Consider the following 16,508-nt stretch of genomic DNA (forward strand, 5'->3'; position numbering starts at 1 on the left):
GTCTATACTCATTCATATATTCATGATAGAGTGAAAAGGATTCTCAAATTCATCACACGGGCACACAATGAGACGGCAAATGGTCAGCCTGGAAGCCCTAGTATCTTCAAAATGAATGTTAACCTAAAACTCCAAGCACACAATTTCGGATGTCTGGCTACAAAAGGAATATTTATAAAAGCAAAATTCAGCTAACACAGCAAAGGGTGTTGACAATAATACTATTTGTATTATGCATAAATGCATGAATTAATGTTCAATCACAACTTAAAGGTGTGAAGCCAGGCTCAGATTTCCTGGAATGCTGGGATGAACAGATCTGACTTCAGCTGCATATGTTCAGTGTTCATTTCCTGTTTCCATTCTCGTAAAAAGTTCCAAAGGAAAACAAAAATAAACTATTGTTTTGATTTAACCTCCGTGTTCAATCGAGTTAATATACTTTACTGCAAATACAAACTTGACACTGTAACACACACTGGCATGGTAAAAAAGTGGTGGTGTGTTCAGAACCATACCTGGCCACCTTCATATGCTCCGTAATAATGCTTCCCCACAATAAGTGAAGTTTTCACGAATCAATCACGTTTGTTGTCGGCGATAATCAAACTTTAATTGTGATAACACTATGTAACACAATTTTTGTTCCTGGGTACTAAGTGTTGTTTTTTTTATTGCTTATGCCTAAAAGTCTAGAAAATGGCTCATTCCCCACAAACATTGCTTTTGTGACCAGAATTATACAAGAACTAAAAAAACTAATTAACCTGTTTTCTCATTGAAAAGAGGTAAATTTCTAAATATCACTGTCCTGGTCACAAAAGCAAAGTTTTTGGGGAATAATAGCCATTTTTTTACTTTAGAGGTAAAAGCAATTAGGAAATAACACAAAATACCCAGGAACAGATTTTTTTTTTGTTACACAGTGGAATAACTGCACCACCGCTCCCCACATAGATACACTCTTATATACACATATATTTCACATGAATGCCATGTAAGTGTGGATCACTTGTCAGCAGGTCATGGGAATGATCCAGGTGTCAAGGGATGACTGACTGAGATGATTAACAGATGCACCAGCTGTGCTTCCTGCTGTCTTGCTACATTTCAGGCACCCAGCGTTCCACCCATTCATGTGAGCATTGCTACTCCAACCTCATTGTTGTTGCAGAGCAAATACCTCCTACTGCCCTGCAGCATACGTCACGGGCCTTTTCTAGAGACCGATCTTGACAGCAGGTCTGATCAACTCCACATCCTCCAATCTCTTCTCTAGCCAATGCCATGCCCGTTTAGCTCGTAACATCTGAGCTAACAGAAGATGCTTGAGCATTGTCTGTTTATGCGGAATTCATGACCCAACCAATGCAGCCTCGCCTGCCAAAGTCTCAGATTATATTCAGTACTGATATTTTAAGGCTCTGTAAGGTTTTAATACAATCTTGTTTGGTTCAATAGAGGGGATCATCGCCAGGCCAGCCTTAATTAAAAGCCAGAACAGACAGGCCTTAAAATAAGTTCATATTTTGCATGCACAGAAAAAGGAGTAATATCTGTGGCCAAGAAGAATTACAGCTCTATTCGTTCATTTATTAAAAAATCCTCTTGTCTTGGTGAGGTTTGTGGTGGCAGCACATACAGTAGGGCAGTCCAGACCTCCCTTTCCCTGGTGACAGACTCTAGCTCTTCCTGGGGAATTCCCAGGCGTTCCCAAAGCCAGCCAAGCGACATATTCCCACCAGAATGTCCTGGGCCAGGCCCCTGGGATGTCCCCCAGTGAGACGTGCCTGGTAGAGTTCCTGGGACAGTCTATTGGGGGGACTCCTTACAGATATTATATATTGATATCACTCATGGAACGATGCCTGGTGGCTAGGTGACCCACGAAACCCATTTGGGCTTAACCTGGAATGGCTGCGTGGCACCGTCCTGTGCGCCCACCATTCACAGGACGAAGGGTGAGAGGCGGGTGCGATGCCAATATGACAGGGAGAGGGGATGGTCTCAGACAGACTAGACCTTGGCGATGGACACCCACAGCTTTGTATGGAGCAAAAGTCCAGGCAGCTTTCACACAGTGTTACACAGTATAATGAAAGAATGCTGTTAGACAAATTTAAAGTGAGACTTTGGCTGCCAAACCAGAGCTGGTCGTGAACACATTAACCAGGCATGGAAGCTCCTCCACCACTTGTAGAACTGCCTGATTACTCATGGGGAGTTGAGCAGGTACAGTGTTGTATGACATGAAATTCCCAGGCAGGTGATTTATTTTGGTGGAACATACGCAAGGCCACCTTTCATGATGGAATTATCCAGGCACAGAACAAGATTATCTAACCCCATCTCCTTGAGTAGCCATTTCCAGATCATCAGCAGATATAACATGGTTGACCAGAGAACGATCCCTTAACTATAACCAGGCATCGATGTGCGTATAATTTTAACTATAACGAATGCAATTTATTTATATGGCTATTGTGGGCTTCTCAAACTACATAATTAATGAAGATGCTATGTCATGTAATGCATGGGGCCAGAGTGAATTTCTGTCACAAGCCAAGTTGAACAGCAAATGGCTCCAACTCCTGGTCACGCAGCTTTAGACGGGCTTGCCCAAAATCATAAAAATCGTCAATGAATGTGAGCAGAGGCAGAGACATAAAAAACAAAGAACAACCCAATCCCCAAGTCTCGATATGGTACGATACACCTTAATTACATAAAAAAGCAGAGACATTACTCTTAGTGTTTGATTACTGAGACCTGAGCTAAGCCGGGTAACTTAGTTACTGCTGGATAAATACTATACTTCCGATGAAGTTTGTGAGTGAGTGGGGAGCGGTAGTGCAACGGTTAGCGTGCTGCGCTATGAACCCAGCGAGCCGATTTCTATTCCCACAGAGCCAAGCCACAACATGTGGCTGTCGTCTGATGAAGCTAGTTGGAATTAGTGTCAAAACGTTGTACTCAGATTGTAAATGTTGTGGCTTGGCTCTTCAACACACCGATATGCTGTACTAGTACACTACACTATACACTACCATACACTACACTATACACTGTACACTACTATACACTACACTACACACTAGTGCTGTACTTGTGACGCATTGGCCACGTTCTGTTTACGTGACAAACCCCTTACTAATTGGCAGTCGGGTGGTGGCGGGGTTAACGGCACATTGACTTATTTACGCGATCAATCCCAAACAAACCTGTATTATGGCTGTATATTTGGAGTTTGCGTGTCCCTCTCTCTCCGTGGTCGCGTGGATTCTCCTCCGGATCCTGCGGGTTTCCCTGCACATTTAGAGTCAACATCACCACGCGTTTAGAGTATTTGACCGATAAACATTTCCACAAGTTATTCTTTGGTTCTTTCGGTAAAGTCACGTATAAAGATAAAATAATAAATTAAATAATAGCATACGATGTTTCGATCGCAACACAAGCAATCATCATCAGGTATAATGAAATAGCGACATAAAATCTAACCAGAAAACTATAGACAGACATATAAGCAGACAGATATCACCAAGATACATAGAGCGAGCAACACAGGTACAGAGAGGGGTGATCGTCTCTGTGGGGTGGCCTTAAATAGACAGAGGGGGGCGGAGGCAGCGAGAGGGAGGGGTTAGAGACAAAATTTACATGTCAATGAGTACGAGGAGACGCGTAGAGAAGTACGCAGGCTTAGAGGGAGAAAGAAACACACTAAAATTAAATAACCTAGCAAAGTATCGAAATGTTATGTAAAACGACATGTAAATTTTGTCTCTAACCCCTCCCTCTCGCTGCCTCCGCCCCCCTCTGTCTATTTAAGGCCACCCCACAGAGACGATCACCCCTCTCTGTACCTGTGTTGCTCGCTCTATGTATCTTGGTGATATCTGTCTGCTTATATGTCTGTCTATAGTTTTCTGGTTAGATTTTATGTCGCTATTTCATTATACCTGATGATGATTGCTTGTGTTGCGATCGAAACGTCGTATGCTATTATTTAATTTATTATTTTATCTTTATACGTGACTTTACCGAAAGAACCAAAGAATAATTCCTGCAGTCACGAAAGCTCCAAAATTAAGATTTCCACAAGTTGATAAGCCCACTGTGTTGTGGGCAGGTGGCTTCTGAAAAACGAGCCGTGTAGCTCAAGTGGGCTATGCCTGGTAAAATAAAATAAAAACGTAGAAATATTTCAAGTAAAACAAAGTTTCAAAGTAGTGAGCCAGGTGAAGACAAATTAAACTTAAGCAGAGAATTAAAGCAATTGCAATCAGGCGAGGGCAGGAGGCAAGTCCCCGTATGGCTAGGCCCCGCGTTGTAATGTTTCAATCTGGACATCGATTCCATACTCGCTGCTACTCAATTGCTATCCCTACGAGGGAGTAGGAGCGAGGCTCTACCTGGGTTCACAACAACAACCACCACGATGTAAACTTCTCACCTCGGATCTCAGTGAGCGAGCGTGCGCGCAGCAGCAGCAGCAACCTGGTGGCTCATGACGTCATGCGGCAGCAGGTGACATGACGTCATTTGCGGGGTTCACACAATCCCCTCCCCCAACGAGCAGCAGGGTAACTTATGTTAATGAGAGGGGCCCATGTCAGGTGATGGTGCTTGGCTGCTGACCCCGTCCCAAATAAGCACTTTCCTGGAACGGAAATCGGCAGACCTGACGTCACGCTCAAACTCCCGGTGGAGGTGGATTTGGGGGGGTATATACCTCGGTGACATGACGTCACTAGTGGGGGACACCTCCCCCTCGCGTCTCACGCAAAGTTAATGAGTGGTGACGTCAGAGAGCGAGATCAGGGTTAGAGTTCAAGTTTATTTAGATTCCATTTCTATGGCTCCCTCTCTTGAACAGAGACCCATTGGGTGCGTGAGCTCAACAAAAACATAGTGAACATTCTCGTTGGTTCTTTCGGTAAAGTCACGTATAAAGATAACATAATAAATTAAATAATAACATACGACGTTTCGATTGCAACACAAGCAATCATCATTAGGTATAAATGAAATAGCAACAAAACATTTAACCAGAAAACTATAGACAGACATATAAGCAGACAGATATCACCAAGATACATAGAGAGAGAGTAACACAGACACAGAGAGGGAGATTGTCTCGGTAGCGAGGCCTTAAATAGACAGAGCGGGGCGGAGGCAGAGAGAGTTGGAGGGGTTAGAGAAAAAATTAACATGTCAATGAATACGAAGCACGCCTGGTAAAGTACGCAAGCTTGAACATTAGGAGGGAGAAAGAACACACTAAATTAAATAACTTAGCAAAATATCGCAATGTTATGTAATACAACACAGAGAGTCGGTCAACACACAATTAACGCATAGCCTGGTCGATTACGTATTTCAAAGATTGCTAAGTTAGAATTTAAGTGTGAAAATTCCAAAGAAAGATGAAACATAAGACAAGAGGAACGGAGACACACAGACAGAGCAGAACATAAGAACGACAAAAACGAGTGGAGACAGAAAAAATACACTAAATACACAGGCAGAGAGAGAAAACAAAAAACCCAGGATAAGAGAAAAAGATAAACTTGGAACTTCCCCGTAGAAGTGGTTCAATCTTGAATTTGGAGCTTTCGTGACTGCTGGAATTACTCGTTGGTTATTTCGGTAAAGTCACGTATAAAGATAAAGTAATAAATTAAATAATAACATACGACGTTTCGATTGCAACACAAGCATCAGGTATACTTGGTGATGATTGCTTGTGTTGCAATCGAAACGTATGTTATTATTTAATTTATTATTTTATCTTTATACGTGACTTTACCGAGAGAACCAACGGGTAATTCCTGCAGTCACAAAAGCTCCAAATTCAAGATAGTGAACATTGTGTGTGTACACTGTTTGTTGGCGCAGTCGGGGAACAGGTGGTGCATTGGCCAGTCATCTCAGTCAGTCGACGCATGACACCTGGATCTACCCCGTGCACATAGCCTGGGACAAGCGCCGTGGTGACGTCACCACCACTTAGTGGCGAATGGCGGTTTTTGTTACTGTGTGTATACACTGTGCATGCACAGACTGTTTGTATACTGTGTGGGTAAACTGTGTGTACGCTGTGTACATGGTGTGTGTAGATCTTGTGGGTACACTGCGTGTGTACACTGTGTGAGAGTGGTCCGAATCAGTCGGGCGGCATTATCATTTCATCGGCTGCGCTATGCTGTGTGGAAGCTACCTGGTCTGTCGCTCCGCATGAAGCTTCGGTTCTTCTCGGCCAGTCATGCCCTCCCTTCTGTAGGCATGTGAAACGTGGACCACTCTAAATGGAACATCTGCACCAGTTAGAAACATTCAGGCTGTCATGCCTACACTCAGATTGAGGGAAGCCAAGTGGTAGCACATTCTCTATTTATTGTAGAGGTTCAAGGTTCAAATCCGACATGAATGTCTGGCTACTCCAGTAACATTAAGCAAAACATGCACCATCTGCTTAACAGGGGATGTAAAACATACTATTGTCATTCAAAACACAGAGGTCATTGCATGCTGGTGTCATGGTCAATATTTGGCCAATTCCAAACATTATCCAGAAATTACATAATGGAGATTCCACATCGATCATCACCCCCTACTGACAGACTCATGCCCACATGCACGCGAGAGCAGGGTCACCTTATCACACAGAGTCATTCCACTTGGGGGTGCTCTTCGAGTGTCTGTGATGAGATATGAAACAACCGAGTTGCTGAAGCAAGCAAGCACCATATCAATGCAAATATGAATATAACAGTGGAATACTTGGGAGCTTATTGGCTCTTGCTCCCGATTATTCATCTACCCAACCCACAGGTCAACAAATACTCGCCGCTCTTACTCTGCAGGTTGAACCCAGGAATTGAGTGTTCGACTTCACGTTCTTTTCATTAAAGGCCTGTGACAAAGGTGAATCTATTGGAGCTTCATTGTCTCAAGCTTAAAACATCTACCGGGTCTCCATTTGACTTTGTATTGTCTAAGAAGTCCACCCACACCTCCACTTCCACAAACTGCTGGGAGTTGCCTCGCTCTGCCTCACAGTCAGAATTCTCCTCCTGCTTCACGTCGCCTCCATCGATGTGAAGGTACGATTTTGGAGTTGAATCTTCATCTTCACATTTTACCTTCACTTCTTCGCTCTTCACCATCACTTCTTCACATTTCACCTTGATACCTTTAAAAGTGTCCAAGCTGGGATTCACTTCTGGTTTCATGAGGGATGGGCTCATTGCAGCACTTTGACTTTCACAAGCCGATTTCAGACTCCATTTCTTGGGGATCTTCTGATGCTTGTGTGTCCTCTGGTGATGTTTAAGTCTTGATGACTGTGCAAACGCCTTCTCACACAGAGTGCAACTGAAGGGTTTCTCTCCCGTGTGTGTTCTCTGGTGGTTCCTTAGAACTGATGGATATAAAAATTCCTTGTCACACACAGTGCACCTGAAGGATTTCTCTCCCGTGTGAGTTCTCTGATGTAATACAAGAGCAGATGACTGTGCAAACGCCTTCTCACACAGAGTGCAACTGAAGGGTTTCTCTCTCGTGTGTGTTCTCTGGTGCTTCCTTGGAACTGATTGATTTGAAAATGCCTTGTCACACACAGTGCACCTGAAGGGTTTCTCTCCTGTGTGTGTTCTCTGGTGTATTTGTAGATGTGGTAATTGTGAAAACGCCTTCCCACATAGAGTGCAACTGAAGGGTTTCTCTCCCGTGTGTGTTCTCTGGTGATTTTGTAGATGTTGTGATTGTACAAACACCTTCCCACACAGAGTGCAACTGAAGGGTTTCTCTCCCGTGTGTGTTCTCTGGTGTTTTTGTAGATGTTGTAATTGTGCATACGCCTTCCCGCACAGAGTGCAACTAAAGGGTTTCTCTCCCGTGTGTGTTCTCTGGTGTGATACAAGACCGGATGACTGTGAAAACGCCTTCCAGCACACAGTGCACGTGAAGAGTTTCTCTCCTGTGTGTGTTCTCTGGTGTCTATAAAGACCTGATGACCGTGTAAATGCCTTGTCACACACAGGGCACTTGAAGGGGTTCTCTCCTGTGTGTGTTCTACAGTGTTTTTTAAGAGTAGATGAAATTGAAAATGCCCTCCCACACACACTGCACTTGAAGGGTTTCTCTCCTGTGTGAGTTCTCTGGTGCTGTGTCAGATGTCCAACATGATCCGTGCTGTATGCACACTGGTTGCATTGTTGCCTTTTTCTACCGAGCTGCGCTGAGTGCCTTTGCTCCATCAAATCAATTTTGCAGAGGAAGTGTCAGAGGAAGTGTCAGCTGCAGACAGAAAAAAAGAATATCCAGACCATCTACGTCAGTATCGAGGCACAAAGGAATGCATATATACACAGTCACACATGACTTGCACGTCTATACTCATTCATATATTCATGATAGAGTGAAAAGGATTCCCAAATTCATCACACGGGCACACAATGAGAGGGCAAATGGTCAGCCTGGAAGCCCTAGCATCTTCAAAATGAATGTTAACCAAAAACTCCAAGCACACAATTTCGGTTGTCTGGCTACAAAAGGAATATTTATAAAAGCAAAATTCAGCTAACACAGCAAAGAGTGTTGAAAATAATACTATTTGTATTATGCATAAATGCATGAATTAATGTTCAATCACAACTTAAAGGTGTGAAGCCAGGCTCAGATTTCCTTGAATGCTGGGATGAACAGATCTAACTTCAGCTGCATATGTTCAGTGTTAATTTCCTGTTTCCATTCTCGTAAAAAGTTCCAAAGGAAAACAAAAATAAACTATTGTTTTGATTTAACCTCCGTGTTCAATCGAGTTAATATACTTTACTGCAAATACAAACTTGACACTGTAACACACACTGGCATGGTAAAAAAGTGGTGGTGTGTTCAGAACCATGCCAGGCCACCTTCATATGCTCCGTAATAATGCTTCCCCACAATAAGTTAAGTTTTCACGAATAAATCACGTTTGTTGTTGGCGATAATCAAACTTTAATTGTGATAACACTATGTAACACAATTTTTGTTCCTGGGTACTAAGTGTTATTTTTTTATTGCTTATGCCTAAAAGTCTAGAAAATGGCTCATTCCCCACAAACATTGCTTTTGTGACCAGAATTATACAAGAACTAAAAAAACTAATTAACTTGTTTTCTCATTGAAAAGAGGTAAATTTCTAAATATCACTGTCCTGGTCACAAAAGCAAAGTTTGTGGGGAATAATAGCCATTTTTTGTAATTTAGAGGCAAAAGCAATTAGGAAATAACACAAACTACCCAGGAACAATTTTTTTTTTGTTACACAGTGGAATAACTGCACCACCGCTCCCCACATAGATACACTCTTACATACACATATATTTCACATGAATGCCATGTAAGTGTGGATCACTTGTCAGCAGGTCATGGGAATGATCCAGGTGTCAAGGGATGACTGACTGAGATGATTAACAGATGCACCAGCTGTGCTTCCTGCTGTCTTGCTACATTTCAGGCACCCAGCGTTCCACCCATTCATGCGAGTATTGCTACTCCAACCTCATTGTTGTTGCAGAGCAAATACCTCCAACTGTGCTGCAGCATACGTCACGGGCCTTTTCTAGATACCGATCTTGACAGCAGGTCTGATCAACTCCACATCCTCCAATCTCTTCTCTAGCCAATGCCATGCCCGTTTAGCTCGTAACATCTGAGCTAACAGAAGATGCTTGAGCATTGTCTGTTTATGCGGAATTCATGACCCAACCAATGCAGCCTCGCCTGCCAAAGTCTCAGATTATATTCAGTACTGATATTTTAGGGCTCTGTAAGGTTTTAATACAATCTTGTTTGGTTCAATAGAGGGGATCATCGCCAGGCCAGCCTTAATTAAAAGCCAGAACAGACAGGCCTTAAAATAAGTTCATATTTTGCATCCACAGAAAAAGGAGTAATATCTGTGGCCAAGAAGAATTACAGCTCTATTCGTTCATTTATTAAAAAATCCTCTTGTCTTGGTGAGGTTTGTGGTGGCAGCACATGCAGTAGGGCAGTCCAGACCTCCCTTTCCCTGGTGACAGACTCTAGCTCTTCCTGGGGAATTCCCAGGCGTTCCCAAAGCCAGCCAAGCGACATTCCCACCAGAATGTCCTGGGCCAGGCCCCTGGGATGTCCCCCAGTGAGACGTGCCTGGTAGAGTTCCTGGGACAGTCTATTGGGGGGACTCCTTACAGATATTATATATTGATATCACTCATGGAACGATGCCTGGTGGCTAGGTGACCCACGAAACCCATTTGGGCTTAACCTGGAATGGCTGCGTGGCACCGTCCTGTGCGCCCACCATTCACAGGACGAAGGGTGAGAGGCGGGTGCGATGCCAATATGACAGGGAGAGGGGATGGTCTCAGACAGACTAGTCCTTGGCGATGGACACCCACAGCTTTGTATGGAGCAAAAGTCCAGGCAGCTTTCACACAGTGTTACACAGTATAATGAAAGAATGCTGTTAGACAAATTTAAAGTGAGACTTTGGCTGCCAAACCAGAGCTGGTCGTGAACACATTAACCAGGCATGGAAGCTCCTCCACCACTTGTAGAACTGCCTGATTACTCATGGAGAGTTGAGCAGGTACAGTGTTGTATGACATGAAATTCCCAGGCAGGTGATTTATTTTGGTGGAACATACGCAAGGCCACCTTTCATGATGGAATTATCCAGGCACAGAACAAGATTATCTAACCCCATCTCCTTGAGTAGCCATTTCCAGATCATCAGCAGATATAACATGGTTGACCAGAGAACGATCCCTTAACTATAACCAGGCATCGATGTGCGTATAATTTTAACTATAACGAATGCAATTTATTTATATGGCTATTGTGAGCTTCTCAAACTACATAATTCATGAAGATGCTATGTCATGTAATGCATGGGGCCAGAGTTAATTTCTGTCACAAGCCAAGTTGAACAGCAAATGGCTCCAACTCCTGGTCACGCAGCTTTAGACGGGCTTGCCCAAAATCATAAAAATCGTCAATGAATGTGAGCAGAGGCAGAGACATAAAAAACAAAGAACAACCCAATCCCCAAGTCTCGATATGGTACGATACACCTTAATTACATAAAAAAAAGCAGAGACAATACTCTTAGTGTTTGATTAATGAGACCTGAGCTAAGCCGGGTAACTTAGTTACTGCTAGATAAATACTATACTTCCGATGAAGTTTGTGAGTGAGTGGGGAGCGGTAGTGCAACGGTTAGCGTGCTGCGCTATGAACCCAGCGAGCCGATTTCTATTTCCACAGAGCCAAGCCACAACATGTGGCTGTCGTCTGATGAAGCTGGTTGGAATTAGTGTCAAAACGTTGTACTCAGATTGTAAATGTTGTGGCTTGGCTCTTCAACACACCGATATGCTGTACTAGTACACTACACTATACTATACACTGTACACTACTATACACTACACTACACACCAGAGGTGGGACAAAGTCATTGTTATGCAAGTCACAAGTAAGTCTCAAGTCTTTGCTCTCGAGTCCCGAGTCAAGTCGAGTCAAAGATGAGGCAAGTCCCAAGTCGAGTCAGAAGTCGAAGCCTGCAAGTCTCAAGTCGAGTCCAAAGTCCTACCATTTTTGTTTCGAGTCATTTCAAGTCCTCTTACCACAGAAATAAAATTTATACAAATCATGTATGTCTGTAAGATTTGTATTTATTTAAACCTCTTTTTATACAATGACATTAATCAAACACAGTAAAAAACAGAAAATTTCATTTTCACAAAAAATGCTCTTATTTCAACAGCATATTGCACTATAACAATGCACAGCAGCTTCAGTCCTGTATTGCATTGACCTCATATTGCAAAACAGTTTAACTTTCAAATAGACATGGGTTCTTTTAGCCTAAACTTTTTTAAACATGTCATCAATAAAATCCTCACTCCTCAAAATTATCACTTCTGAAAAACTGGACCAACCTGATAATATAATTGGAATGCCTCCATAGAGACTGGTGTGTATGAGAGAGAGAGAGCTGTGTGGACAGGTGATGAGCAGAGAGTGAGTGTGTGTGCGCATGCGTGCTGTGGACAGGTGGAGGGAGGCCCCTACACTGCATTGCATTTGCAAAAGATCAAATTGGCCAAAAGTCTGTCAGTCATTTGTGCACGATGGGGACGCAGAATGATGCCACCATGGCTGAAAACTCGCTCCACTGGAGCACTAGAAGCAGGCACTGCCAAGACTCGGATGGCTACTTGAAAGAGTGAAGGAAGAGTCTTACTGTTCAGTGCCCAGAACAAAAGGGCATTCTGTCCTTCTGCCATGTCAATGTAGTGACTTAGCTGTACTGCTGGTGGGGTCCCAACATCCCTTTTCTGCCTCTTATGGTATGCAGCAAACAGCCCTTCTCCTTCCATGTCCTCTAGTTCTTCTTCAGCAGGCACCGGCACAGGCACAGGTTGCTCCGTCTCTGCAGCATCTTTCAGGATCAATTCTAAAAAAACGTGTCACAACAGCAGAAACAAAAGAGCTCTTATTACCATTACTGATGTTGATGATACTGTGCAAGACTGAAAATTGTTATTATTGTTAAAGTCAGATTAATATCACATTAGATCCTAGATCAGATTAAGATCAAATTATTTTACGTTGCATTTAAGTTGCATTGCAAGTCAATAAGATTTACCTTTAACTCGTTGTGCCACCTCTGCCTTGATGTCACGGTTGACCAGCACATGGGGCTCAATCCACAGCAGACAAAAGGCTGGATCCAAGGCAGCTGCTTTCAGGTAGACTGTGTCTGAAAAGGGGGCAGTGATCCCTTATTGAGACTGGGCCATTTTCACATTAATGAAGATCCCAAGAAATCTTTTTTCCAGGGATGCCTGCAGACCTCCGACCAGGCCGCTCAGGAAACGAACTTGAGGCTTCAGCTTCTCAAGATGGTGATTGAGGGACAAGACGGATGGAACAACTGCACTGATTGTAATGACTTTCTCCCCCTGTGTCAAATCAGTTGCTTCTCCGAACGGTTTCAAGATGTCCACCAACTCCTTCAGCAGATTCCACTCTCGTAGTGTGAATGACAGTTCTTTATGCCCGGCCTTCTCAAGAACTGCGCAGAGCTTTTGCTGATCACAATGAAGGACTGCTTTCACCTGCCGCAGTGTAGAATTCCACCTCGTGCTCACTGCAGCAGGGATGCCTCTGTGCTCCCCAAATTCACCATCGAATATGTCTTTAAACGTTGTGCTTGTGTGGAGCAGGGAGCTAAGTTTTGATAACTTGGAGAGAGAAGGACATGCCGCTTTTGTTTCTTTCAAACCGTCTCCCACCACCAGCTGCAATGTGTGTGCAAAACACTGCAGGCGCTGTTTCTTTGCCATAGCAGCATCGACGGTTTGCTGGTCTTCTAGGGTTAAGTCATGCCATAGCTCAGGATCATCAAGATTATCTCCAGCATCATCATCTTCCTCCTGTTCGCTGGGGAAGCAGACCGTAAATGCCTTGCGCATGTTAGCAGCATTGTCACTAATGATATAGTCCAATTTAGCTTTGATGTTGTATTCATCACATATTGCCTCAAATTGGTCACAGATGCGCTCCGCTGTGTGAGAGCCTTTGAAGCGGTTGCAGGCCAAGAGATTTGTCTTTAGCTGTACCCTCTCTGCATCTCTCTCCATCCAGTGCACAGTGACACCAAGGAATCCCCTCATCTTTCGATCAGACCAAATGTCCACAGTGACTGAAACATGGTCAGTGTTGCTCAATTGAGTTTTTAACTTTGAACGTCTCTCCTCAGCAAGGCTCTCTGTTTTTGTGGTCAGCGTTCGGCGACAGACTGGGGTATACTTGCTGTCCAGCACAGCCAGAAAGTGACGAAAGCTCTTATTTTCCACAATAGATAGAGGAAAATTGCAATCAATAATCAAGTCAGACAGTATCGCATTGCAGATGGCCTTCTGCTGTGGGTGGCTCATGCTGTAACGCCCTACACGAGTGTCCAGGAATTGTGAGATTGAAGGCTGTTGTGGTTCATCTACGATGCTTTTGTTCATCTGGTATTCTTCATACCTGTAACAGAAAAGAATATGAAACAGATGTCAGAAAATCCCTTATAGCCACACATGTTGTATTTGAAACTACTCTTTACTCATATCAATGTTGTTGTGTTAATATTCATTGTCTATTGTACACTACGGTATACGATAATACATTTCAGTTTCAGTGTATGCAATATTAAGAATATTTTCACTGCTTCAAAAGTCATAAGAAAGCCCTTTCCTCAAGAAACTGAAGTCATATGCTTTATAGCAGTGGTTTTCAAAGTGGGGACGGGGACCCCTGGGTGCCGCGAGGGGGTGCTAGGGGGGCCATGGCAAGTTGGCATGAAAAGTATAGCAAAACAAAATAATTGAATAAATTAAATAAGTAAAATAAACCAAATTAAACCAAAAATAAGCTAAACAATATCTCCATTAGTTAAGAACTGCACTATAATAATCTATTGCATCTCTGAACATTACTACTATAATCGTTATTATTTTATTATATACTGTATATATCCCAGTGGTGCGCTGCCTCACAGACCTAGACCACGGTAGCACGCTATGTCCATGCGCTGCCTGCTGTTTGGGCATGATATGAAAAGGGAAGGCTAATGGTGGATCTTCTGTGACTGTGTCATTTTCCTCTTTACAGTGTATATGTCTTACTATGTTTCCTGTTGTACTTGGATGGGTTTAGGGATGCACCAACTCCATCGAGTTGTGAAAGGAGGTGCACAGAAAAAAGAGTGTGGCACGGCCCATGTCAGGGGGGCCTTGGCTGGAATCTACTGGTATATGGGGGGCCTTGTCATGGTAAAGTTTGGGAACCCCTGCTTTATAGTTCACTCTCTCCTGCACACCAGATTCCATGGTGCCTTGCTGCATCACACAGCAATTGCAGGTCTACTGCTGTCTCATTCATTGTTTAATTGTGATAGTTTATGTCTTCAGCGACAGTTCAGCTTAGTTGTGATTAACCAAAATTACATAAACGACCTCAATGAGGCAGCACACCAGCCACTCTGAAACTGAACGATTGAAAGAGTAAAACTGGAAGGCCTGTTTTTGTCTCATGTGTATTGGAGAGACTGAGATATACATTTGTGTTTATCCGTCTAGCAGCAAGGTAGAAATTATACTTTAAAACGGACATTGACATGATGTTGAAGAGGTTTTCCATCTGAGTGTGCTACACTCATGTACCTCATATAATCGGGGTTCAAAAATCCCTATTTTTGTAAGCATTAACCAGCAAGGGAGACGTGCGTTTACTGTCTCGTTGATACAGTAAATATGCAGCAGCTAGTAAGTTACGGTACATCCGATAAGGTGCTTAGCATTCGTTCAAAACTTACCTTTCTTTGTGCAACTTCAGGTGTCGAACAAAGTTAGACGTTGTGGCAGCACCGTCTGTAATTTTCGACCCGCATGTTTTGCAAATTGCAACTCGTTTTTTGTCGACTACATCGTAATTTTTATAGCCAAACGAAACTATCTTCGGTATCATTTTGCCAACTGGCGCGTTGTTGCTTGTTGCGCTTCATTGGTTGTCTTGCAATGTGCCTGCTTAGATGCTGTCCAATCAAAACAACGTGGGACTACAGTGATTGGATGTCGTGCAGGCAGTGCGCGAGCTCTCTGCATGCATACAGGTGGTGCACATTTTTTTCACAGATGCAGATAAACTGAGAGCGGCGCGGCCGTGTGAACATTTTTTCCCCCAGTTTTCATGGGAAGTAGCAAGTCTTCTCGAGTCAAAAGGCGCAAGTCCAAGTGAAGTCACGAGTCATTGATGTTAAAGTCCAAGTCGAGTTGCAAGTCTTTGTACATTTTGTCGAGTCGAGTCTGAAGTCATCAAATTCATGACTCGAGTCCAAGTCACATGACTCGAGTCCACACCTCTGCTACACACTAGTGCTGTACTTGTGACGCATTGGCCACGTTCTGTTTACGTGACAAACCCCTTACTAATTGGCTGTCGGGTGGTGGCGGGGTTAACGGCACATTGATTTATTTACGCGATCAATCCCAAACAAACCTGTATTATGGCTGTATATTTGGAGTTTGCGTGTCCCTCTCTCTCCGTGGTCGCGTGGATTCTCCTCCGGATCCTGCGGTTTTCCCTGCACATTAAGAGTCAACATCACCACGCGTTTAGAGTATTTGACCGATAAACATTTCCACAAGTTGATAAGCCCACCTTGTTGTGGGCAGGTGGCTTCTGAAAACGAGCGGTGTAGCTCAAGTGGGTTATGCCTGGTAAAATAAAAAAAAAACGTAGAAATATTTCAAGTAAAACAAAGTTTCAAAGTAGTGAGCCAGGTGAAGACAAATTAAACTTAAGCAGAGAATTAATGCAAATATAATCAGGCGAGGACAGGAGGCAAGTCCCCGTATGGCTAGGCCCCGCGTTGTAATGTTTCAATCTGGACATCGATTCCGTACTCGCTGCTACTCAAT

At 43.4% G+C, this 16,508-nt stretch overlaps 1 protein-coding gene across 5 annotated transcripts in view; it reads right to left on the reverse strand.

The window, feature by feature from the left end:
• LOC144953006 (uncharacterized) overlaps positions 1–16,508 on the reverse strand; it is a 56,367-nt gene that overhangs the window by 9,221 nt on the left and 30,638 nt on the right. For 2 of the 5 annotated variants that reach the window (XR_013640730.1, XR_013640729.1), the window contains exons 2-6: positions 16,087–16,171; positions 12,686–14,073; positions 6,224–12,493; positions 4,457–4,663; positions 3,222–3,306 (exon numbers count right to left, since the gene is read on the reverse strand). The gene's annotated coding sequence lies outside the window, so the exon portion shown is untranslated. Of the gene's footprint in view, positions 1–3,221; positions 3,307–4,456; positions 4,664–6,223; positions 12,494–12,685; positions 14,074–15,403; positions 15,623–16,086; positions 16,172–16,508 lie in introns of those variants that run through there. The other 3 variants (XR_013640731.1, XR_013640732.1, XM_078883506.1) reach the window with 3 other exon arrangements.

Source organism: Lampetra fluviatilis, chromosome 71, assembly GCF_964198595.1.
Source record: "Lampetra fluviatilis chromosome 71, kcLamFluv1.1, whole genome shotgun sequence".
NCBI lineage: Eukaryota > Metazoa > Chordata > Hyperoartia > Petromyzontiformes > Petromyzontidae > Lampetra > Lampetra fluviatilis.